Source organism: Solanum lycopersicum, chromosome 12 (assembly GCF_036512215.1).
Source record: "Solanum lycopersicum chromosome 12, SLM_r2.1".
NCBI lineage: Eukaryota > Viridiplantae > Streptophyta > Magnoliopsida > Solanales > Solanaceae > Solanum > Solanum lycopersicum.
Genome location: NC_090811.1, coordinates 12,145,645 through 12,172,533, shown reverse-complemented (window position 1 = coordinate 12,172,533; position 26,889 = coordinate 12,145,645). Strand labels below are relative to the sequence as shown.

Here is a 26,889-nt window from a genome sequence, read left to right as displayed (position 1 = left end):
CTATTCAAAAGCCTCTTTTGAGGCACTTTATGGGTATAAATGTCGGTCATCGTTTTGTTCAAAGTAGGTGAATCATTCTTGATTTACCCATATTAGATTCAAGAATCAATGAAGAATGTTTCGTTCAACAGAGATAGGCTAAGGACAACTTAGAGTCGTTAGAAGTCCTATACAGATGTGAGGAGAAGGAACTTAGTGTTTGTAATTGATGATTGGGTTTTCCTGAAAGTTTCACCAATGAAAAGGGTGATGACATTCAATAAGGAAGAGAATTTTAGTTCCAAGTATGTAGGTTCTTACCGAATCCCTAAAAGGGTTGGTAATGTGGCTTATGTATTAGAATTCCCAGCAAAACTAGTTTCGGTTCATCTTGTCTTTCACATTTCCTTGTTGAAATAGTGAGTGGGTGATCCATAATCGATAGTACCTTCCGAGAATGTTGTTGTGACGGATAGCCTTAAATATGTAGAGGTTCCAATAGAGATTCTTCACCGTTAGGTTCATAAGTTGAGAAATAACGAGATCATTTTATTAAGGGTTTTTTATAGGAATAATTCCATACAGGGAGCTACTTTGGATGCAAAAGAAACCATAATGGCCAAGTATCCTCACCTTTTTCCTTCCGATTCAATTTCATCTTGAGGTAATATTTCCTCTTCAATTTCTCATCTTACTCTTGCATATTTCATTCTCAATATATTGTTTCCACAATTATCCTTGAATTTCAAAATGATTTCATGTTCATGGAAGTCAAATTAGTTAAATATTATTTTCTAGAACTCAATTGCACGGATTACAACTCTCTCCTCCAAATTCATCTTGTTTAGTCTCTATTCAAGGATGAATGATCACAAGGGGGAGATATTATAAAACACCTCAGACTTTTAGAAATGTCTAAAATGGAAAATGAGCAAGATCAAAAACCCAAATGGACCATGGACCCTTTACAACTCCCTAGACGAGACGTTTGGAGGTCCACAACTCGTTAAGGGCGTTGTTAGTGTGCCCATTAAGTACTACCCTACATGGGTAACTTAGACTGCACCCTAGACGGTCCATCAAGTGGTTCACGACTATCAAGGGTATCCTGAACCACCCTCTTGGAGCTTTCTAGGAAGGAGTCACTTAGAAGGTGTCGTTAACGATCCTTAGTGATTTCAATGACCCATTCAAGGGTCCGTACAAGTCACCCCATAAATGAAGTTGCATCCTAGGTCATTGTGAAGAACCTAAGATGACTAAACGGTCCGTGGAGCTTCACATGGAGAGTGAATTCATCCATGAAAAAGACTTATTAGACTTTGAGTTTTTGGTAAACATTAAATAATCATATCTTTCAACACAATATAAATTAAATATATTTGAGTCCTTCTTATAACTACACAAAGTTTCCAAATCCTATGCCTAGAGTAAAAATGTATGCTTGTTTTAGTGAAGCCTTATTGGGCAATAAATCATGAGACCCACTAGATGGGCCATCATGTCTTAGACGGCCCATAAAGCCCCTCATGACGGTCACTTCGTCTGCTTTAAGTCAGGTTTTATTGGTTTTTTGCCCTATGTGTTTGGTGCTTAAAGTACATCGTTTAGTACTTAAACTATGTCGTTTTACTTAGTCTAAGACAAAGTAACTAGTCAGAAATAAACCTAAAACCACTATTCTCCTAAAATTATCTAACTTAGAAAGAAAAGAATTAAAAAAGGCTACATTTTTTCCCAAGAACAAGAAGCGGTGTGCTTCAAGTTATGCCAAAAAATCCAAAGGATTACTCTTTAATATTTTCAATTGATATGTGAGATTTTACTACTGGGTTCATTTAACCGATCAGATCCCAAGAATGCAGTTAATTGTTTGCTTCTCCATAAGTTGTTTAGACCTACGGTTCATAAATATATCCATTGAAATTCAGCTGCTATAGCCTCTATAATGACAATTACATGTTTCTTGGAGAACTAGTGTAATTCTACGTATAAAACTCAAAAACACTAGCTTGTGTTAATTATCAGTATTTCATAAATTATACTTTCTAGAAAGATTAGTTATACAATCATGCTTAAGAATCGTTAAGTATATGTTTGCTATATTCTTAGGTAATTATTAGTATTTTGAGCTACTCAATATTTCATTTGCATTTTGCTTTACATACAATTGGGAGTAGACTTAGAACTGAGTTGGACTAGGGTTTGGCGTACCCTCAAGTCCCAGAACTACCTTCCCACAGATTTATATAAGTTTCCTCTATTGGGCATAAGGTTTAGTGACCACTCCATACTCATGTATTTATACCTCGGCAAGTTATATGCAATGATCTCGATGGGGGCATATATATCGAACTCAACATTTAACGCATGTTGTGGTTTATCCCGGTTAATAGTATCTCCTACACTCATATTCATGTTGCATGGACCATGTATTAAATATTTACTTCTTTATTCATTTCAGTATATTATCTTCATGATTAGTACTTGGTCATTGCATCTAACTTAGTTTCAAGTTATGCTTCAGTATATTTATTTCAAACTTAACTTGTTATATTGTTCAACTTAGAATGTATGTTGCATGATCAGTATATTCAAACTACTGATGTATACTTTTGTGCTACATAGTTGTATGATGAAGGTTTTAGGCGCTCAATATCCAATTCACGCTTAGCACGACTTCAGTCCATACTCAACAACTTCTATGGTGAATTCTCATAGTTCGTGGAAAATAAACATGCTTCACTTTCTTGTTTTTACATTTTAGTTTTAGTCTTGTTAGAGTTAGCTAAGGGAATATCCCAACAACCTAGATAACTTAGAGGCTTTTTGACAGACATATGATTCAATTTGAGATGTTAGTGTTATTTTCAGTCATCACTATACTTTTCATATATTTTATATATTCAAACATGTTAGGATTTTCGCTCTTTTAGATATTAAGTTTCTTTTTCTTCGAAACTATGCATGATTTAGCTGAACTTGTATAAGTATGTCAGCCCATGGGTTAGCTTGGTGTTACTTGTGATATTAGGAATTATGTCACGCCTAGGGGTAGCCTTGGAGAGTGACAGTTGCTGTCATGATGAATTTCTTTTATAATGCACGAATTTTAATTAGTCATCTATTCGCTGAGAGTATCAACAATGAATAGAAATAATAAATTTTTTTGTAAAATACTCATGAAAGAAAATCCGAATATATTAACTTCCAACTTCCCACATACTTTATGTTCTCTAGATAGGTTAGCTAGTCAAACGTGCATTATATATCCACTCCCTTAATAATATATTTCACTTTCAAAATTTTATACAAACTTCTTAAACGGCTGATGATTTTAAAATTTCTTTTGTGACCCCACAAGCTGACTTGGAGGACAAATCAACAACCACCATGGAGAAACACACTCATCAGGAGAGTGGGTTTTTGAAAAGAAGTAAGCGCATAAGAACCCCTTCAACAAAGCTAACTGATATCGTAGTAGGAACTTAGTGATGAGAACGTGCGAAAAGAGAAAGAATGTGTGGTTTTTGAAGTACCAGATTTCATAAATAGCAAAATAAGATTTAAATTAATGAGGAAACTTGTAGCTGTCTTGTTATCTCATCTCCCGCTTCTGTTTTTTCTCACATACTTAATTTCTTCTTTCCTTCTTACTGTTCCGTTGTTTTTTTTCTTTTCCTTCTTGGTCTTGTATATCAGTTGTTGTTATAATACAAGCTACCTTTATTTGCAAATTGTCATTGGTTTGTTCCGTTGGTTATTTCATCCAGAGGTGACTCATGGAGGACCACAAAATACTCAAGGCTCACGTGGATGATTTGATTAAGTAAGTGAAAGATTTCTTCTCTAAAGAACTCATTGAGATCTGAATTATACTGATGGAGGTGGTTTCCACCAAAATTCCGATGGGGACACACCGTCATGAACCGACCATGGATATATCTTGGGCTAGCAGAAGGTTCCCCAATTATACTCTTCTTCTGCTATTCTCTACATGGTATCAGAGCCATATTCATTTTTTTAAATTTTATTCAAGATCGGGTTAGTGGTAAATTCAACTTGTTTGTCGATATGTATTTTAGCAGTCGTGTCAATGGACTGGGGATGGAGTTGTTGAATCGATCCAATTACAAGGTATGAAAGACATGTATGGAATCTTACCTTGTGGGAGAGGTTTGTGGGATGTTGTTAATGGGAATGACACTAGTCCTCCTGCTGAAGGACTTGAAAATAACAATGCATACAAGAGGTGGAAGTAGGTTAATGCGAAGGCAGAGTTCATTCTGAAGAGTACAATCACCTTCGATTTATTTGATTACATAATATAGTGTAAATCAACTAACGATATATGGAGGACCCTTGATCGCTTGTTTAACAATAGAGGAAAGAAGCTAGGTTGCAGATATTGGAGAATGAATGGGCTAACACCATTCAAGGTAATCCTTCTATCTCAGATACTTTTTTAAGATTAAGAACTTATATTCTGATATATCTTTGTTGAATCTGGAAGAGGCTATTTCTGAAGCACGAATGAGAAGAATTGTAATTCATGGTTTGAAACCTGATTATATCCCGTTTGTGACGTCGATTGAAGGATCGACTCAACAACCATCCTTGGAAGAATTAAAAAAATTTATTGTCATCACAAGAATTAATAGCCAAGCAGTTGAATAGTGTGTTAGTGAAACATGGTGAAGGAGATGCTCTTGTATTTAACAAGAGAAACTTCAAAGCAAAACCAATTGATATGTCGCACTCTTGATCCTCAGGTGATCCTGAAAAGAAGGAAGAGTTTTCTAACTATTATGGCAAGAAGCCTCTTAAATGTTATCAATAGGGAAACATAGGACACATAAAAAGATATTCCCGATTCAAAGAGAGCAATATGACACAAAAAGTTGTTGAAGAAGAAGAAGAGTGGGAACAATGTTTAGCAGCTGAGGCTCAAGAAATAGATGCCATAATTTCCATCAATATTGAAAAAGAATGGATCGAGGATTCAGAATATAATATATTCAATCACTTGGAGAAGCAAGAAGCTGATGTTGTCAGCACGAATTAAGAATTTCTCGAAGATGTTCCAAGTGGTGATATGGAAGCTTCTATCGAAGAAATCAAGAAAATAGATTCTGAATAAACAGTTTCTGGAGCTATATATGTCGATGGTGACCTTTATGGAGAAAGTATTGATGAAGATGTATGGGAAGTTGAAATCTATGATCAATCGTCAGCTATATCAAGGTCAGTCACTGGCTTAGATCGAGCACTGGAAACAAATGGAGAAATTGATTACCAAATAGATGAAGAAGTTGATAATGAAATCTTTGAGGCAAACAATATAATTTTAGAAAGCTTTGAAGTTGCTGAAAAATCTATCAAGGAGATAATAAGAGAATATGACAATGCATCCGATGTTGGTGTTGAGAATTCACAGGAAATTGATAGTGTTTTTCTGGATAATATAATTATCAAGAAGTTAAGAAAAAGGGGGAGTCTGAGAACTCAACAAGGAGATAATTTCCATGGATCAATTACCAATAAAGAATCTTCAAGAACCAAGAGGACTTCGAAATAAATTGAGACATGGTGAAAAGCTTCGTTTGAGTTCTTCTACGACATGTGTGGGATATTTTCAAAAAAAATCACTTTAAGGGAGAATGTGAAAAATAAAGATGATTTTTTGGAGTTACAAAAACATCTTAGATATTTATTAAAATTTTGTGGAATTGGGTACAAAAAATATCTTTGATATTTATACTTAAAGAAAATTCTAGATAATTAAATACTTAAAGTATAGAATAATATAGATTTTATTAGATACTTAGAAGATAGGGTCATCCAGATTTTTCTTGCAGATCTTTCTAGAATAGTTTCTAGAAGAATCCCTATACTAGTATAAATAGGAGTGACCATAGTCACTTGTAATCAACCCAAATCAACTAGTCTTCTTTTATTTTAAAGTTTTGTTATTCAAAATATTCTATCTCCTTTATAGCTTCCTCTTCTTAAGATTAATCTTCGGATCTTAGTTAACGATCTTGGGCTAGAAGAAGGTTCCCCAAGTATACTTTTCTTTTGATATTCTCTACAGTGACCCCACAAGATGACTTGGAGGACACATCCGCAGCCATCGTGAAGAAACACAACAACAAGAGTGTGGGGTTCTGAAAAGAAGTAAGCGTGTGAGAACCCCTTCAACAAGGCTAACTGATTTCGTAGTGGGAACTAAGCGATGAGAACGTGCGCAAAGGGAATGAACGGGTGGTCCTGGAAGTACCAGATTTCATAAATATCACAAGAAGATTTAAATTAATTAGGAAAATTGTAGTTGAGTCTTATTATCTCATCTCCCGGTTCTGTGTTTTCTCATCTCCTTAATTTCTTCTTTCCTTCTTACTGTTCCATTAGTTTTTTTTCTTTTCGTTCGTTGTCTTGCATTTTGAGTTGTCATTATAATACAAGCTACCTTTATTTGAAAATTCTTATTGGTTTATTGCAATTTCACATAAATCATTTGTCATATTAAATGATAAATTAAGTTTAGAATGTAGTTGATCAATTATTACTAAATAATTGCATATCAGTAAATCTCTTGTAATCTCTTGTATTCATTTGTTTGATGTGAATAGAGTTAATATTTTTTTCCTCAAATTTTTATCAGTCAACTTATAATTATAGCAAAAATAATTAGTTTGTATATCATTTTTTTTCCCTGAACTAATTCATAGACAAATTTTAATAACTCTAGTCCTATCCCCTCTATCAACCCAACACACCAAACACTTCTTAAAGGAAAATACTAATTAATTGATAAGATTTTAACAACTTGATATTCAATAAAGGCATATTAACTCGGTAACTCCCACCCCTCTTTCCCTACACCACTATATATTTCTCACTCTACCTACAAATCGTTATATGTAAACCCACATCCCAATTCTCCATTTTTTATATGTCATATACTCTATTATTTTTATTCGGTTGAAATAATCAAGAAAATGGGTCAGATCAAGTGTTGATCGAATACTGCAGAGGATGAACAATTGCTGAAGCTAGTAGAGGAACATGGAGCAGAGAATCGATCGTTTATCATAGAATCGATTCCTAGTAGAACTGCAAAATCGTGTAGGGAGTGTTGGTGTAATCATGTTAACCTTCAATTGGATCATAGACCTTTAACTCCTGAAGAAGATAATACTATTTTCAAAGCCAATGCAAAATTCGATAACCAATGGGCTATGACTACATCTTGTTACCGGGTCGAACCAATGACTTGATAAGAAAAATCATTGGAATTACACCCTTAAACGAAAGCACTCTTTCATATCAGAAGATTTGACATTCGAGAAGCCTCAACTTCCATTGAGGAGATTATTTAGTGTGGGGATAGATATAAATTCTGGAAGCTCATCTGAATCTCATTTGAAATTTTCAAGTTTTCCTCAGTTGTGTCGTTATCTCCCTACTGTCCCACCATGTCAAAATTTTCCTCTTCCAACATTTTAACTAATAATTTCGTATCCATTAATATATCTGTGTGCGTATGGATATGAATTGAACAATTTGGGTATATCTATGTGCCCTTGGTTTAGCCTTTATTTGCATATTTTCCCAGTAGGTGAAATTTTCCCTCTTTCATTAATTTCACAAGTAATTCCCAATCCCTTGACAATTCTGAGTTCATATGGATATGATTTGAGAAATTCAAATTTATCTAAATTACCTCATTTGAGTCGTAATTCTTCCATTACCCCACAAGGTGAAATTATGCCTCTTTCATCAGTTTCACCAGTATTGTCTGGTCCATCAACAACTTTGAGTCTCTCTTTACCTGTATTCAAATCTGACGAGAAATTGAATCTGATAAACCAAATTGACAAAGTACCTGAACTTAAACCTGTATCAACATCTGAACTCAACTATCAAATTTTACCCTCCAAACTTCGATAACTCAGAATAATATTTTTTGCTTACAAGTATGGAGAAACTGTGGTTGAGCCCAAATATTTTGAAATTGTTGACATATATAATATGGAAAGAAGTAAAAGATTATGCGTCTAATTTAGAGAATTAAACATATTCAAGGAACATAGAAGCAACAGTGGTTGCTACGTCAACAACATTGGTGTTAGCAAAGATTGAGTAAAAAATGAACAAGGAGGAGGAAAAATGAAGAGATCATAGTTATTATTTTCTTTTAACTTTAATTTTTTTTATAGTATCTCATTAGACTTTATTAGGAATGTAGGATAGGAGAGAAACCACTATTATATTCATAAGAAGTGTATAGAAGACCCAATCACCCTCACCCTACCCCACTCCACCCCAAAAGATTAAGAAAGAGATAGAAATGATAAATCATCACTTAACTTTTATGATGAAATCAGTTATCTTTATATCATTTGAAGTGTTGTTATTAATATAGTTTTTTCCATTGGTCCATTTATATTTAAATTTAACAATTGAGATAATCAATTATTGTATATTATTAACTAAATTTTATTTGAGAAGATATCAAAAAGAACATTAATCAGTGCTATATTATATGTTAATAGATGGTATGATTTTTAATTTTATAGAGTCATAACTATTTTAAAATTGATGATCCTTTTTTTCTTAATTTGAAAAATAATTTAATTTTAACATTTTTAATCATTTTACCATAAAAATGATGTATTGTCATAAAATTGTGTTAATACTCAAATAAGTTGGATTAACTATATAAAATAAATTTAATATATGAGATGACTTATGTTCATAAATAATTAAAACAAAATAAAAATGAGTTACAACCCAAAACGGAGTAATTTAGTAGCTAACTAAAACTAATAGTGAAAAGGCTTATTTTAATAAAAATAGTTAAAAAGAAATGTTAAATTTTTTTCCTTGTGAATTAATTGTCAAGTTCAATCTCATTTGTAGATCAACTGATGAAATCAAATGTACAAGCAGCGCATCCTAAAAATGTTGTTAACTATTCAATAGTAGACAAGTGAGTGAGACTTATTTTGTTGAGATGTTCAACTTGATTATGAAAGGTTTATCGTTAATTTTAAGGAGATATGGTCAATCTAGAATGGACTATATTTTTTCTAACGAAGTCATGTATTTTGATTTCATATATCAAAAAAAAAGTATCATATGAGTTATACATCATTATTGGAATAAATCGCCAATGTGAGACTATAATATTCATTGTGCTGTATTATTTGTATGACATTTTTAAAGTTAATCGAAAGTATTTTTCCACATACTATAAATTACGAAGCTCGAGCATTAAAAATTTCCATAAGAAAAATAGTGTCTAGTATCTGACATAGATCGTATATGTAAAAAAATGCCCCCATCTCATATGAGGTCACTTGAAAATGACAAAGGATCTTTAAAAAAAATTAACAAACACAACGTGTAAATGTAATTTCGATATTGAATTTGAAGAAACATTAAATATTATTCTAACAACGTGATATGTAGAAGAACATAATTGGTTGGATAATTTTTATAATACCCGACAAATGTTGTCAAAGTTTTTAATAATCATGTATTTAGTAACAGATGAAAAGTGACATCTTAAAGTACTAATCATGTTTTAAATGGTTTTAGACATTCAAATACTTAACTACATATTTGTATAATTGATTAAGAGAAATATGTATTTACTAAGTAGCAGCTGAATGAAAAACAAAATGACATCAAGTGTAATTAATAACTTAAGCCTATTCTTTTTGTTAAATAAAGTTTAACTTAAACAAAATATTTTGCAATCTACACTCATATGATTCATAACATATTTGAGAATTTTTTTTCAAATGAGCTTTGACATGTTATAAAGTTCAATTGAGAAACAAGCGTGTGGTGCTAGTCAAGTATGTCAAATGATATAAGAATGCATAATTTAAGAAAGGCCAAATTTGATGATTTAAATTTTCTAATGTCACATGTGACATGCAGTTAATAAAAAAAATTAGAATATATGAATTTTTTATGTGCAGATTATCTATTTTTTTTCCCCCAATATATATGAAGTATGTAAAGTTTTTGAGGAATGCATATTTAATTAAGAGATGAACCAAAAATGTTGGAAAAAAATAACAAATCTAGCATGTAAGAGTTATCCTTTAATTTCATATTCTAAGATTGTTTATACTAATAGTGTGATGCAAACCTCTCTATGTCTTAATTATCTTAGAAAATGAAAAATAGAGCATTGTTTCCCTTGAAATATAAAAAAATTCTTCATTTGAGTTAGACGTCAATCCACAAAAATTGTATAATACCATACTTCAACAAAATGATAGAAATATATAGAAGACAAGATATCGTAAATATATCATAAAGAAAGTACCGTAAATACAATACAAGTCTTTGTTTAGTTTTAATTTTCACAATAAACTAATTAGTTTTTATTTCTTATACATACAAAAAGCTCAAGTTATACATTAGAATTAAAAAATATTGTTTGAGGACTACCCATATACTTCATATCAGACAATTTCTCTTTTACAGAACATCAATTTACAAGTTAATTTTTTTATTTCTTTTTTGCGTGAATTTTCTTATGCTAATCATATTTTTTACAAATGTTTCTTTTTATATGAATATAAGTTAATTGAAATTTTCACTTTAACATTCTTAAGAAGTGTTTAGAACACAACACATATTTTACCAGTACTTTCTTATATATAAATCATATAAATAAAGTTATCTATAATTGTATCTATGTAAATTTTTTCAATCTGATCTTAACATAGTACAATGTTTTACTAATAATATAAAACAAAAGTAGCATATTTTGTTAGTTATGTCTAAGTAAATAATTTAATTAGTAGCATTCATATCCAAACTCTAAAACATAAAACAATATAAACTTACCGTCAAAATTAATAGTATATATTGTATCATCAATTCACCATTATAATTCATAATAATTAAAATATCAAATATATGTACATCTACAAGCATCCTATCTTGGCTTTAAATTTATTCTTTCCCTTGCTCAAGCATGAATTAGGGGACATGTAAATCCTCTATATATAAACAAAACAAAATTAAGTAATTTTAAACTTTATTACAATAGTCCGTTTTCACTTGTTATATTAAATTACTTAAGTATTTATTCTACGTTATCATTTAATCCTTGTTAAATAGATCTGTCAATTAATTAATTTTATACTATTGTGTAACAAAATGTTTCACTATTAATATTTAATGCATAAAAATTAACCTCTTCACCTTCAATATACATCAAGTATTGTTAACATCTATATTACAAGGATCCAAATCGAGATTAACTTATTAAAGAAAAAAGTGTAAACTTCAAGCATAGATTGCGTAAAATAATTTTACACGATCATATTGCTTATAATGTGACAATAAGTAATTCTCTATTATGAACATTAACCACTAAACCTAAAAATAATTCACCATTATTTCATAGAAATTAACCTATCAAATTCCTTTGTATATGAAGTATTGATAACATCTATATATAAAAGGATTCAAATTTAGATTATCCTATAAAAAAAAGTTGCAAACACCATTGATAGATGGTGTAAAAATATTTTACTTGATCATGTTGCTCATGATATGATAATAGGTAATTCTGTATAATAAACATTAATCGCTAACCACATAAATTTCATAATAACCTATTACGATAATTCAATTTAGGAAAACTTAGTATGTGAAAATGATTTATTTTGAAATGTGTATCCGGTTTTAAGGTTTATTAAGAGCATTATATATTGTGTATATTTAAAGGAGAGAGTACAACTTTAGAATACGTGCATAAAGTTTTTAAAATTTTGTTCAAAATTTTATTTATAGAAACAATTGATCATCTGCTCAGACGCTCAATCAAAATATGTTATTGTTTGAACTACAATATTTCCTGGGTGTGCAAACATAGGAACTCTGATGAGACCACCATGTCGATCTTTTGGGAAATAACTATTGTATTTCCTTATAATATATTTGTCTAAACTTACTCCATTTTTTACTCTTTATCAGTATATATTCTTTTACGTTTGGTTGATAATTATTAAAGTTATTTTCATGCAATTATTTTACCATTAATTGTGTAGTAGAATATTCACTCAACATGATAAATAAATTATATTTATCTAATGAAACTAATTCAAAGTTACTTAGAAGAAATAAATGTTAAACTTTCTTTGTTTTGGTAATGATAATTATTTTTTTAAATGTTATAACTTTTGATTAAAATATACTTTTTATTCACTATTTTTAATAAAAACGATAAGTAAAAATTAGAGATCGATGCGCAACACGTGTGTGTGCGCACATGCACACATATGCGTGTGCGTGTGCGCGTGCATGTGTGTGAGAGTATGTGTTTGTTGTATACAGATCTATCAAAATGTCACAACATATATTATTTGAACACTTAGTCATAAATACAACGAACACATAACTAAAAATTTAAAGATCCAACTCCTTAAATTTGAATTTTAGATCTGTCTCTATTTGAGGTGTTAAACTATGCTAGGTTTCAAATTGGATCAGCAAGTCCATTCATAGGCTTTAATAAAAGAAAATCCTCCAGTTCCCTATTTGGATAAATTAATCCAATAGACTAGATTAGGACCTCCGAAGGATGAAAATGTAATTAAGTAAATATATAGTTATATAATCTCTATAATAGTTTAAGCTTTTAGATGAGATGATCACCGCCAAAAGTTTGCGTTCGAGTTTCGTTGCTTGTCATATAATCTTGAAGCATACGAAAAATAATTGGTACTCCACATGTGTGGGAAATGTTAAAAAATTTAATCAACTTAACATAAGTGTACGCTCTCTGTGTGTGATATATGTACTTCTGAATTGTAATTGACAATTTAAGAGTTTAACTGTGTGAAATGTGAAGATCTTGAAATACCTAATATCAAGATCTTTAAATTTTCAAGACATTAAGGTCAAGATTCATTGTTTATCATTAATTTTTTTCTATTTATGAATAGTTAAATTTAGTATTTAAAAGGGATATTTGTTGTGAAAGTTTTGCATTTTATTCATGTCATTGTAGAAAACAACAAAAAATAATGTTACACCTCCAGGGCCCATTACTAAAACACCAAAAAATCATCAAAAAAGGAAATGAATAAACCCAAGCCCAAACCAAACACAATAGTGAAGTATATATATTCTTTGGTAGGGTTTCATAGTTAGATCTCATGCACAGATCTTTATCACTTCGCCGCTTTCTCCTCTCTTTCTTTGATTTTATTTCTTCACTTGGGAATGCTGCCTCCTTAGATTAATCTATCCCTCTGCCTTCTATTGATATGGAAAGAATTAGCTAACAATAGTAAGTATCTTGGTTTCTGAATTTGTCCTCCTTGCTTCCTACCGACTTCATAGTTTCTTTGTTATTGCGTTTTCAGGTTCCATGGACTGTTCTTATTTTTTTTAACAATTGGATCCTGTCTAAAGTACAAAATCCCTTCACTTGGTACACTTTCTCACTAATTTTTCTCCTTATCCTTTTCCTCGCGTGTCCTCTATCAATCTTTCTACAGGTGATCATGTGAAGACGTGGATGGGAATCTCTGCTCTGTCACCCTTTACTATTGTTTGTGGCTTCCTCTAGGTTTAATAGTTCAATTCTTGACTCCATATCCTCCATTTTTCCAAGTCCTTTTTAGTAGCTTAAATAACATTTTCCTCTTTGTTGCCTCAAAGGGATTTGAAAATATTCTTCTTCATGAAAAATTTATGTTGTGTCCTCTCCTTAACTTCTATCCCCTTAAAGATGATACTCTTAAGTACGGGCATAGTAGTTTGTCATTGTTGATGATTCTCCTCCCATCAATCTCAATGCTATTAAAACTTGTGAATGTGCAACTTCTTCTCCATCAATAGCTATGTTTGACAAATGATCTGCTAATTTATTTACTTCTCTTAGAAGGTGTTGAAAATAAATAGTTTCTCCTCTAAAATTCCTCGTATTTCCATCACTGTTACTACAATTATCCAGGGACATGCACACTACCCTTCCATTACCTTGTACATTAGTATTGTGTCAGTGTGAATGATAAGTTTTTGATGTTGTGAATGTTTGCAATGCTTGGATGATCACTTAGATTGGTAGTATTCTCTCTGCTTGCTCCTTCTACGTATTTAATATCTCCCTTATCATTCTCTCAACAAAAGGCATTAAAATTGATACCCGAGTTTCCTCGGGATGCTTCATTTGCATTATATTTTTCCCACCCATTGTAACAACCCTAAAAATGAATAGGATAAATACTTACAGTGATTTATTAATTATTTAAAATCTGAAATTTTATGGGAAAATGGTCCTTTCACGTATAATTAATTAAATCAAATTTTAAGTATTAAGGAGAGTCCTAAATTGACTAAGTCATTAACTAAGCCTAAAAAACATCACACGTTTTACTCTCTCACGCCTATCAAATTCTCACGCTCAAAATCTATTGTTTTATCTTTTCGAATTAACGTGAAGAACAGAAAATATAACAAATGTTCTTCACATTTGAAGAATCTCAAAAAAAATCTAAGAAAGTAAGCTATTCAAACACGTTAAGGCAAGGGAGATCTCCATCGAGTTGGTGGTGAAACTTTAGGTAAGTTAGACGTTTTTTTGGAGGAAGGTTTGGGCAGCAACTTCAATGTTTGAACATCAATTAAGGTATGGTTTTTCTTCCCTCTTGGTCCCTTTACCAAGAGACCCCTTAAGGTTCATATTATTCATCCAAAACTAGGATTGTTTTCCCTTTTCAAGTTCCCTGTCACTAGGTCCCAATGATCTTAGGTTGGTATGTTTGCTAGTAGAATTTAAGGATACTGTGTGTGTTGTTACGATCTCAGTTCAAGTGTGTGTTCATGATTATGTGCCTATGTTTTTGTGTCTTTCAAAAATATGAATGTAGACATGAACGTATGTCTGCAAAGTTGTTACTATGACTTTGGATTATATTTTAGCATGATAATAACATGGAATCGCTTGTGTTTAATGTGTGAGTAGATGTTCCTAGACGTGATATTTACATGGTTTAAATGCTATCAAATCTAGCTAAAACAAATCACCAAATCATTCCTCTACCCATAAAATGATGCATAAAATCATGGAATAAATTTCCAGAATCTGGAGATAAACTGTAGATAAATTCTAGAAATTTTGAACCTCAAAAAATGAAAACAAAATAGGTGAGTTCTGCAAGGATCGAACCCAAGACCTTACTAAGGCATACCTTAACAAATAAATTAAAAAGGGGTGAGCCAGGTGAGGCTCGAACTAGGGCGGGGTCTAGAAAAATTCTCAAGAAAAGAAAACATTAAAATGTTTTTGTGGGGAATCGATCCCACATCCCTCACGCCTGTAGTAATTAAAAAAAGAGAAAGGGATGGGGCTGTGGGGGATCCATCCCACAACCCCTTCGTCAGTAGTGAATTAGGAGTAAAGGGGGAGGATAGAAAAACTCAAAAAACTAAATATGGGTTCGTGGGGAATCGATCCCACCCCCATCAGTAAGCTGTAGCAGTATTCATGGAGAAAAAAAATGTAAATAAAAGAATTGTGAGGAGTAGGAATTGAACCCATGACCTTAGGTAGGCTGCAAAAATCGAAGTAAAATAAAGAGAGGCTGTGGGGTTTTGATCCCACAACCTCTTGGTCTCTGTGAATTGGACAAGAAGAAATAAATTAAAATAAATAAATAAATAAAATGGGATGTGGGGAATCGATCCCACAACCCTTCGGTTAAATAAGAAGAGAATCCAAGAAGAAAACTAAAGATAAAATATTTATGTTAGGGCTCGATCTAGGGTCCCAATGTCATGAAAACTAAAAATAAAGTCAAAGAAAAATGTAAGAATTGTCCAAGGGGTTCGAACTTGGGTTCCTTCCAAGCGCATTGGAATATGAAGAAATGAACAATGAAATGATGAAACCCTAGAAGGGTTAAGTAAGAGTATGAAACAGACTAAATGGCCAAGTGCATGGGCATAGGATGAAATGAACATTCACCTAAAAAGGGATAAGTAATTATGAAGAGAAAATGTGCTAATGTTAATGAATGTGGTGACAACATGATATGAGGCTAATGTAAAAGATGGGAGCAATCTCAAATGAGCCTAAGAAAATCTTACCAAAACGTACTCAACAATGAGAGTGTAAAGTTAATGAAGAGACCAGTCTCTATGAACACTGTAATCCAACTTCCATGACGTATGAGATGAATGATATGGAACTTCATACTGAGCACCGATAGGCTAGATATGAGCGGTGATGCCTTCTTTTCGGAAGGCCGAAGGATCACGTAACTCTAATGATATGAGACTGTCCGGCTTCCTGGGTTCGGGTCTCCTTACATCTCATAGTCTTTGAACATATACAACCAACATAGGGATCTAGTAGGGTTAAATTCCCATGTAATCTAGCATGTTATGGGTCATTTTGACCAGTGATTCCACCACTTTTCTGTGTGGGGAGACACTGGATTTTATGATTCTCACATAATCTATGTCGGTTAAAGTTAAAGTTCCCAATGAACGAATTATACTAGCCTCAAATGATGCACATAATGAAATGAATGATACCAAAGTTTTTAAGATAGGATAATCAAAAGGTGAGTTAGATTCAATTAATGACATTAGGTCATTCTTGGTCATTGCACAACGAACCTAATGAAAATCTTAAAGTACATCCTAGGTATATCTGGTGTTTAAACTAGCCTATGAATGAAATAAAATGGATTACGTATGAATAAACAAAGTAGATACTATGTTTGCTAATGAAGACTCCCTAGTTGAGGTACCATATGTTGAACTCTCATTTCTGGGATGTCTTGATGTTAAGTCCATGATTCCAAGGTCTCATGGCATATGAATGAATGATATTAAAGAAGTTATGTGCTACATGCAAAATTTGTTGTATGCTATATGATATGTGATATGTGTAAATGTTATGTGTTGTATGAAAATGTGAAAAGTATTATGACATATGTTATTCTCATGGCATAACATTCCTATTCCAAATCAAGAAAGGCCACTGACTTTCCTAATCCAAATTTGGAAACCTTCCTAATCTCAAATTTGCAAGTCCACTGACTTGACTTCCAAAAATCATGTTGTTAGAAAAGAACTATTCTTTCTCATGCATGTCCTTGGTGCGTTCTTGCATGTGGATGATAGAGCTAAAGGATCTTCCTTGCAGTTATCCGTACATTCATCATTCATCCAGCTCTGGTAGGTCCTAATGCTTTCGAGGATGCTGCTGTTTTATATTCTAGATTAGTTTTAGAGTTGATCTAGTAGAGCATGTTCCACTAGCATTTCTTTTCTATTTTATTCAGACTATGTATTGGTGCCATTTTTGCAATTATACACTTAATAAGAATCGAACTATTTTTTTCAGTTACTTTTCTCTCTATGTTAGGTGGTGGATTTGGAACAGTTACGTATTTATGAGAATATTTTTATAAGTATGTCTAAGAAACAAAAAGTTTCAAAATTTCCACTAAAATTAACCTATGTAAAGTATGATTGATGTAAGTAGGCTAGTCTTCAATTTCTTAGAGGTCAACAACACTGGTCTCTTCTGGGTCTAGATTCTGATCGTGAAAAAGTTGGTATCAAAGTGCTAGGTTCAATTTTGAGGAATATAAGTTCACATCAACCACATTAAGAAGTTTTCATGTCATGGTAGTAAAGTGCACCAAGATTAGAAACTGCATGATGCGTATCGTTCTTTTCCTAATGTCTGAGTTCTTTGTGTTATGAGTGTGCCTACCATCAATCCTTGTTGTTTTTCAGAGAATGAACACTTGGAGAGCTAAGGGTCAGAGAAGGGGAGGAGCAGCTGCTAGGGGTAATCAGAATCCACACCAGGCTCCAACTGAAGGACTGGCCATGCCTGTTAACCTAGCTGGGTTGGCTGATGCTAAAATGAGGGCATCTCTGGCTCAAATGGCACAGGACATTATGATGCAGGCTCAGGCTATGACTTCCCATGTCAACCGGCAGGATGTTCAGATAGAAAACACTTCGGTTCGCAGCATGGCTGCGAGACTTCACGAGGATGAACCCTCCTATTTTCACAGGGTCTAAGGCATCCGAGGATCCTCAAGAGTTTATGGATGAAGTATATAAGATTTTGGGTGCAATGGGGGACACAGATACTGAAAAGGCTGAGCTGGCTTCCCATTAGCTCAAGGATGTTGCACACATTTGGTGCAAGATGTCGCATGATAGCCGTGTTTTGGGTAGAGTGCCAGTCAATTAGGAGCTGTTCAAGACAACATTTCTAGAGAGGTTATTCCCCAGGGAGAAGAGGAAAGCCAAGGTTTTGGAGTTCATCAAGATTAAACAATGCTCTATGAAGGTCAAGGAGTACTCCCTGAAGTTTGTTAAGCTATAAAGGTATGTTAGTTTCCTTAGTATTTAATAGCAAGAATGAGGAGAGTAATTAGCTTTGTTCAAATTATCAAGGTATGCTACTTCCCTAGTTTCGGACAACAAGGATGAGATGAGCAGGTTCCTGACAAGAATCAATTGAGATTTGGAGGAGGAGTGTGGTCAGTGATGCTCCATGATAATATCGACCTTTCCTTGTAAATGGTGCATGTCCAGAAGATCGAGGACAGTCCAAAGAACATAGGTTTTCGTAATGTTAGGAGGCCTTAGCCTTAAGATCAGGCAGTTCCCAGCCATGGAGGCCAGAGAAACAATTGTGGCATCCGTGAGCAGCTCATGTTCAAGAAAGGGCAACAGAGTTCTGGGATTTCTAACTCTCAGAGGAGTATAACAACTAGAGAAGGCAGATCTGAACCCAAGAGGGGCAATGAAGGTGAGATGCAGTGCCCTAAGAAGAACTGTGTTAAATGTCACTGAGCTCACATTGGAGAATGTAGAGAGGGCACTAATGCCTGTTTCGGTTGTTGTAAGAGTGGGCACATGTTAAGACAATCTCCATAGAATAGAGGTGAGGATAGAGGGAATGCTCAACCTAGTCCTATCCCACAGAGTGCAGTAGCAGCCCAGCCTCCCAAAAGGAACAGATTCTATGCTCTAAAGGGAAGGAATGAGTAGGACAAGTCTGCTAATGTGGTCACAGGTATGCTGAAAGTATTATGAACTTTTGTTTATGCTTTACTTGATCCAGGGTCTACGCTTTCCTTTGTGACTCCTCTGCTCGCTCTTACTTTTGAAATACTACCTAAAGTTCTACATGATCCTATAGTGGTTAGTACGCTATTGGGAGAAAGTCTAAGAACTGATAGAGTATACAAGGATTACCCAATAGTTGTATGTGGTAGGACTATGTGTGCGGACGTGTTTGAACTATCCATGCATGATTTTTATGTTATTTTTGGCATGGACTAGCTTCACAGTTGTTATGCTTGCTTGGACTGTCGTACTAGAGTTTTAAGATTTCACTTCGCTAATAAAGAAGAGTTAGTTAGGGAGGGGTACAATTAGAGTCGTCCTGATCCTTTGATTTCAAATCTTACGGCTAATAAAATGATGTCCAAAGGGTTACTATGTCATCTTGTGATTGTTAATGATTTAGATCATGACATTCCTTGCATAGACTCAATGCGTGTAGTGAATGAGTTCCTAGATGTGTTTCCTGAATATTTACTTGAAGTCCCTCCTCTTCGAGAGATTGACTTTGGTATCGACTTAGAACCCGATACAAAACCAATATCAATTCCTCCTTATAGAATGGATACAACACAACTCAAAGGGTTGAAGTTGAAGTTTAAATCTCTCACAGATAAGGGTTTCAGTCAGCCGAGCATATCCCCTAGGGGCGCTCTAATGTTGTTTGTGAAAAAGATGGATGGAACCCTTAGAATGTGTATCGATTATCGGCAGCTCAACAAAGTCACTATAATGAATAAGTATCCACTTCCCAGAATAGATGATTTGTTCTATCAACTCTAAGGGTCTAGTTTATTCTCTAAGATTGATCTTCGTTCAAGGTACCATAAGCTTAGGGTTAGAGATGGAGATATCCCAAAGACGCCCTTTCGTACCCGCTATGGTCACTATGAGTTTCTAGTAATGTCATTTGGTCTCACGAATGCACCTGTTGTATTTATGGATCTCATGAACAGAGTCTTTCTTGAATACCTTGACTCTTTCGTCATAGTATTCATTGATGAAATTGTCATCTACTCTTAGACCAAGGAAGAGCGTGAACAACATTTGATAATTACCTTGCAGGTACTTAGATGGCATCAGTGGTATGCCAAATTCAGCAAGTGTGAATTCTGGATGAGATTAGTGATCTCATGGGTCATATTGTGTCCGACCAAGGTGTGGAGGTGGACCCCAGGAAGACTGAAGCTGTTAAGAACTGGCCAAAGCCCCTTACTCACATTGACATCCGTAGCTTTCTAGGATTGGATAGTTACTACCGTAAGTTTGTAGAGGGATTTTCTTCCATTGCTTCCCAGTGACAGATTTGACGAAGAAAAAATCCAAGTTTTAATGGACGGAGACTTGCGAGAAGAGTTTCTAGGAGCTCAAGGATAGACTCACTTCAGCCCCGATGCTTACTCTGCCTGAGTGTGGTTAGAATTAAACTGTCTATTGTGATGCATCTAGTGCTGGTTTGGGTTGTGTTCTTATGTAGGCTTGTAAGGTGATAGCCTATGCTTCCATACAACTCAAGGTTCATGAGAAGAATTATCCCACTCATGAGCTAGAGTTGGCAGCTGTGGTGTTTGAACTGAAGCTGTGGAGGCATTATCTGTATGGAGTGCATGTGGATGTGTTCACAAATCATAAGAGTCTTTAGTACGTATTCACACAGAAGGAATAAAATCTACATCAACGGAGATGTTTGGAGCTGTTGAAGGATTATGAATTGAATGTGCACTACCATCCAGGCAAGGCTAATGTTATGGCTGATTCTTTGAGAAAGATTAGCATGGGGAGTATATTCCACGTTGAGGAAAAGAAGAAGGAGTTAGAAAAACAAGTACACAGACTGGCCAAACAGGGTGTGAGATTTTTTAACTCTACTAGTGGGGATTTTTCAGTTCATACTAGTTGTGAATCATCCTTGATAGTTGAAGTAAAGAAGGTTCAGCATGTTGATCCTGTGTTGATGGAGCTGAAGGACTCAGTGTTGTTAAAAGTGAATGAGTCGTTCGCTTTGGGTGGTGATGACATACTTAGATACCAGGACAGGCTGTGTGTACCAGATGTGGATGATTTGCATACAAGAATTGTGGCAGAGGCCCATGGTTCCAGATATTCCATACATCTAGGTTCCACAAAAAATATATCATGATCTTAAGCAGATTTATTGTTGAGATGGCATGTAGAAGGACATTGCATAATATCTGGCTAAATTTCCTAATTGTCAGCAGGTTAAGGCAGAGCATCTTAAGCTTGGTGGTCTGACTCAGATTATTGAGGTTTTGACTTGGAAGTGGGAGGTCATTAATATGGACATCGTGGTTTGTCTTCCGAAGAAGGCAGCATGACTCCATATGGGTTATTGTGGACACACTGACTAAGTCTTCTAACTTTATCCCTGTGAATTCCACCTACAGAGCCGAGAATTATGCGAGACTTTATACTGATGAGATTGTGATGTGGCATGGGATTCCTTTGTCTAACATTTTAGATAGAGGATCTCAGTTGACTTGACATTTCTTGAGATATTTTCAGAGAAGCTTAGGCACGCAGGTGAAGCTTAGTATTGCCTGTCATTCTCATACTGATGGGCAGGCAAAGCGCACCATTCAGACTTTGGAGGACATGTTGAGAGCATGTGTCATTGACTTCAGAGGTAGCTTGGATGACCATCTTCCTTTGATAGAGCTCTCGTATAATAATAGCTATAACTCAAGCATTGGGATGACACCGTTTGAAGCACTGTATGGTAGGAGGTGTAAATCTCAAGTTGGGTGGTTTGAGGTTGAACAATCATCCATTTTGGTTACGGAGGTCATTCATGAGGCCTTAGAGAAGGTTACATTTATTAGGTACAGGTTGGCTACTACTTACAACCGACAGAAGTCATATGCAGACAACAGAAAGCGACCTTTAAAATTTGAGGTTGCTGACCAGGTTTACTTAAAGATATAACCTATGAAAGGAGTGATGAGATTTTATAGAAAAAAGAAGCTGAGTTGGAGGTACATTGGGCTATATGAGATCCTACAGCATGAGGGTAAGGTGGCTTATGAGTTAGCACTGCTTGCAGAGCTAGCTTCTATCTATCAAGTCTTTAATGTCTCTATGTTGAGGAAGTGCCTAGGTGATCCAACATCAATTCTACCTCTGGAAGGTTTGGGGGTTAATGAAGACTTGTATTATGAGGAGGTGCCTGTTGATATCTTAGACAGACATATCAAGCGGCTGAGGAACAGGGAGATTACCACAATGAACGTATTGCTGAGAAATCATCTTGTTAAGGGTGCTACGTGGGAGGCTGAGGACGACATAAGATCCCCCTACCCTGATCGTTTTAGCTCTTGAGGTTAGATTTCCTACTCTTAAGTCTATGTTTCCTTAACTCTCAGTATTTTTTTTCTACTGCTTGACAGTGCATATTTATTATGTTATTATCTAATTGGCATTATGATGTGTAGTGGTAGTGTCATTCGGGGACGAATGTTCCCTAGGGGGGGAATAATGTAACAACTCTTAAAATAAATAGGATAAATACTTAAGGTGATTTATTAATTATTTAAAATCTTAAATTTTAATGACAAAATGGTCCTTTCACGTATAATTAATTATATAAGATTTTAAGTATTAAGGATAGTCCTAAATTGACTAAGTCAATATCTAAGCCTAAACAACTTCACACGTTTCACTCTCTCACGTCTATCACATTTTTCACATTCAAACTCTATTTTTTTCTCTCTGCCAAGTAAAGTGAAGAACATAAAATATGACAAAGGTTCTTCAGACTTAAAGAATCACGAAAAAAATCTAAGAAAGAAAGCTAATCAAAAGCGTTAAGGCAAGGGAGATTTCCGTCGAGTTGGTGGTGAAACTTTAGGTGAGTTGGACGTGGTTTTGGAGGAAGGTTTGGGCAGCAACTTCAACTTTTGAACATCAATTAAGGTATGGGTTTTCTTCCCTCTTGGTCCCTTTCCCAAGCGACCCTTTAAGGTTCATATTATTCATCCAAAACTAGGATTGTTTTCCCTTTTCATGTTGCCTATCACTAGCTCCCGTTGATATTAGGTTGGTATGTTTGCTGGTAGAATTTAGGGACACTGTGTGTGTGGTGACGATCTCGTTTCGAGTCTGTGTTCATGATTATGTGCCTATGTTTTTGTGTCTTTCAAAAATATGAATGTAGACATGAACGTATGTTTGCAAAGTTGTTACTATGACTTTGGAGTATCCATTTTATTTAGCATGCTAATAACATGGAATCACTTTTGTTTTATGTGTAAGTAGATGTTCCTAGACGTGATATTCATATGGTTGAAATGCTATCAACTGTAGATAAAAAAATCACCAAATCATTCCTCTAACTTGTCTTAACAACCCAAACAAATGTCTAAGAAACAAATGCTAAAATGACTAGTATCATGAAACATAAAACCATTGAATAAATGTCCTGAACCTTGAGATAAGATGTACATAAATTCTGGAAATTTTTAACGTCAAAAAAGAAAAAAAAATAGGTGAGGTCTGCAGGGATCGAACCCAAGACCTCACTAAGGCATACCTTAACAAATAAATTAAAAAGGGGTGTGACAGGGGGGAATCGAACTGAGCTGGGGTCCGGCAAAATTCGCAAGAATAGAAAATAATAAAATGTTGTTGTGGGGTTTCGAACCCACGATTCAAGAGACCCTAAATTAATTTAAAAAATATATATGGGGTCGTGGGGAATCTATGCTACGCCCCTTAGCAAATGCATAAATTAATAAAAGGTAAGGGGGTCGTGGGGAATCGATCCCACGCCCCTCACGCCTGTAGTAATAAAAAAAAGGAAAGGGAGGGGGTTGTGGGGGATCGATCCCACGACCCCTTGGTCTACATCGAATCAGTAGTAAAGGGGGAGGATAGAAAAAAACAAAAAAAAGACAATGGGGTCATGGGGAATCGATCCCACTCCCCTCAGTAAGCTGTAGCAATGTTCATGGATAAAAAAATGAAAATAAAAGAATTGTGAGGTGTGGGAATTGAACCCACGACCTTAGGTAGGCTGCAAAAATTGGAGAAAAATAAAGAGAGGCTGTGGGGGGTTTATCCCACAACCTCATGGTCTCCGTGAATTGGACAAGAAGAATTAAATGAAATTAAATTCATAAATAAAAGGGGTTGTGGGGGTTCGATCCCACAACCCTTCGGTCAAATAAGAGGAGAACCCAAGGAGAAAACTAAAGATAAAATATTGATGTTGGGGCTCGATCTTGGGTCCCAATGTCACGAAAACTAAAAATAAAGTCAAGGAAAAGTGTAAGTATTGTCCAAGGGGTTCGAACTTGGGTTCTCTTGCCTGAATTCCGTACTGACAAATTAGTCATACGTGAATTAAATGTTCAAGAATATTTCCACCTACTTAGATCTAATCGAGATCTTGGCCTACTTACAAGATGCACAAGTCTTATTCTACATAATCTTAGGAAGATATGAGTCACTTAACGAACTATGAATGAAGTCTCATGGCTTGTATGAATAGACCCATAAGTATAGAATACGATTCAAAATAAGTGAACCTAAGATATATGTAATGAAATGATGAGACTCTAGAAGGGTTAAGTATGAGTGTAAGATACACTAAATTTCCAAGTGCATTGACATATGACTAAATGATCAATGAGATGATGAAACCCTAGAAGGGTTATGTAAGAGTGTGAAATATACTAAATGGCCAAGTGCATTGGCATATGATGAAATGAACATTCAAGTAAAAAGGGGTAAGTAATTATGAAGAGAAAATGTGCTAATGTTAATGAATGTGGTGACAACATGATATGAGGCTAATGTAAAAGATGGTAGTAATCTCAAATGAGCCTAAGTGAATGTTACCAAAATATACTCACTAATGAGAGTGTAAAGTTAATAAATAGACCAATCTCTTTGAACACTCAAATGAAAGTATTGAATTTAACACCCTTAATACTAATGATGATATGAGAAATTATCTAATGAAATATGATGTCCTCATACTAGAAGCCACCTTCCATGACATATGAGATGAATAAGATGGAACTTTATACTGACCGCTGATAGGCTAGCTATGACCGGTGATGCCTTCTTTTGGGAAGGGCGGAGGTTCACGTAACTCTTATGCGATGAGACTATCTTGCTTGGCGGGTATGGGTTTCCTTACATATCCTAGTCTTCAAACCTATACAACCAATATAGAAATCTGGCAGGGTTAAATTGCCATGTACGGTAGCATGTTATGGGTCACTTTGGCCAGTGATTCCACCTCTTTTAGGTGTGGGGGAGACACTGCATATCATGATGCTCACATAATCTATGTCAGTTAAAGTTAAAGTTCCCAATGAACGAATGAGGCCAGCCTCAAATGATGCACATAATGAAATAAATGATACCAAAGGTGTTAGGAGAGGATAATCAAACAGTGAGTTAGATTTAAGTAATGACATTAGTTCATTTTTGGTCATTGCACAACGAACCCAATGAAAGTCTTAAACTACATCTTAGGTATATTTGGGGTTTACACTGTCCTATGAATGAAATGAAATGGAGTCAGTATAAATGAATGAAGGAGACTCTCTTTTTGCTAACAAAGACTCCTTAGTTGAAGTCCCATATGTTGAGCCCTCATTTCTGGGATGTCTTGATGGGAAGTCCATGATTCGAAGGTCTCATGACATATGAATGAAAGATATTAAAGAAGTTATGTGCTACATGCAAAATGTGTTGTATGCTATATAATATGTGTTATGTTTAAATGTTTTGTGCTGTGTGAAAATGTAAAAAGTATGATGATGTACGTTTTTCTCATGGCATAACTTTCCTATTCTAAATCTGGAAAGCTCACGAACATTCCTCATCCAAATTTGGGAACCTTCCTAATCTCAAATTTGCAAGTCCACGTACTTGACTTCAAAAAATCATGTTATTAGGAAAGAGCTATTATTTCTCATGCATGTCCTTGGTGTGTGCTTGCATATACCCATAGTTAGTACGAGTGTGTACTAATCCTATACAAACTCTACTATTTTAGGAGAAAGCACGGGTAAACGATAGAGCTACAACATCATCGTTGCAGTTATCCGGACGTTCAACATTCAACAGGCTTTGGTAGGTCGTCATACTTTTGAGGATGCTGTTGTTTTATATTCTAGCGTAGTTTTAGAGATGAGCTAGTGGAGCATGTTCCGCTAGCGTTTCCTTCATGTTTTATTCAGACTATGTATTGGTTCCATTTTGGCAATTATACACTTAATAAAAATTGAACTATTTCTTTTAGTTACTTATCTCTTAATGTTAGATGGTTCATGGTGAACAATTACTTATCTATGATAATGTTTTTATAAGTATGTCAAGAAACAAAAAGTTTCAAATTCTCAACTAATATTAACCTATGTAAAGTAAGAATGACGTAAGTAGTCTTGTATGAGATCTCTGAGAGGTCAACGACGCCGGTCTCGTTTAGGGTCTAGATTCCGGTCGTTACACCCATTCGGTGAAAATCCCTGTAAGACTATGTTCACCTTCATTTTTGGTCTGTAACTTATCCATTTTCTCAGCATACCACACCAATTAACAGGATAATTCCTATGATGATGTCTTAGTCTTGCCAGCATATACATTTTCCTAGTGACATTGCGAATGACTGATGTTACTGATGTCTTTTTCCCTTCATGCTTTATCATGTTTCTGTTTCTCCATAATTCTCATATAACAAATTCGGGTAGAGCTCGACAGGGAAGCATTAAATCCTTTTTTCTTATAAAC

The 26,889-nt window shown here is 34.5% G+C and overlaps 1 long non-coding RNA gene across 2 annotated transcripts; it reads left to right on the top strand.

Moving 5' to 3' along the window:
* Positions 1–13,180: 13,180 nt before the first annotated feature.
* On the top strand, positions 13,181–26,400 carry LOC104644878 (uncharacterized). Of its 2 annotated transcripts, none has more exons than XR_738763.3 (3): positions 13,181–13,309; positions 13,386–13,453; positions 26,156–26,400. It is a non-coding gene; the product is annotated as an uncharacterized lncRNA (long non-coding RNA). The 2 variants fall into 2 exon arrangements; XR_011213374.1 differs by having other exon boundaries at positions 13,386–22,465.
* Positions 26,401–26,889: the final 489 nt, after the last annotated feature.